The sequence below is a fragment of the Neopelma chrysocephalum genome, unplaced genomic scaffold (assembly GCF_003984885.1).
Source record: "Neopelma chrysocephalum unplaced genomic scaffold, ASM398488v2 Primary Assembly neopelma1_139, whole genome shotgun sequence".
Lineage (NCBI taxonomy): Eukaryota > Metazoa > Chordata > Aves > Passeriformes > Pipridae > Neopelma > Neopelma chrysocephalum.
In genome coordinates, this window is record NW_020897801.1 from 3,076,872 (window position 1) to 3,077,311 (window position 440).

Consider the following 440-nt stretch of genomic DNA (forward strand, 5'->3'; position numbering starts at 1 on the left):
TTCTTCTAGTCCATTCCCCCTTGAAGTCTTTTGTTTCCTGGCACTGAGCAATTAAGAAGATCAAGGTTTTGGGCTTTTTCATCTCCACAAAGCTTTGTCACGTGCCCCATCAAACTTACAGCAACTTGCAAAGAAAAATACCCCCTGGGAGCCATTTAGATACTCTTTATGATTTCCATCTAGGGCACCCGGTGTGCCCCGAGTCCTGGAATTCATAGGAGGGGATAGAGGAAGAAAAAAGTGAGGAGGTGGGGGAGGAGGATGGGGGGTAGGCAAACAGCGAATGCTCAGGCAAAACAAGAGACAAAACAAGTTCCCCCACCCTTATGCTTTTTCCTTTCTCTACCTCCAGTATAAGATGTACATCCCCAGACAGGGTAAATTCTAAGAGGTGGTTTTCCCCTGCAATTTTGCCCCCTTCTAAGCTGGGAACAGTGCCC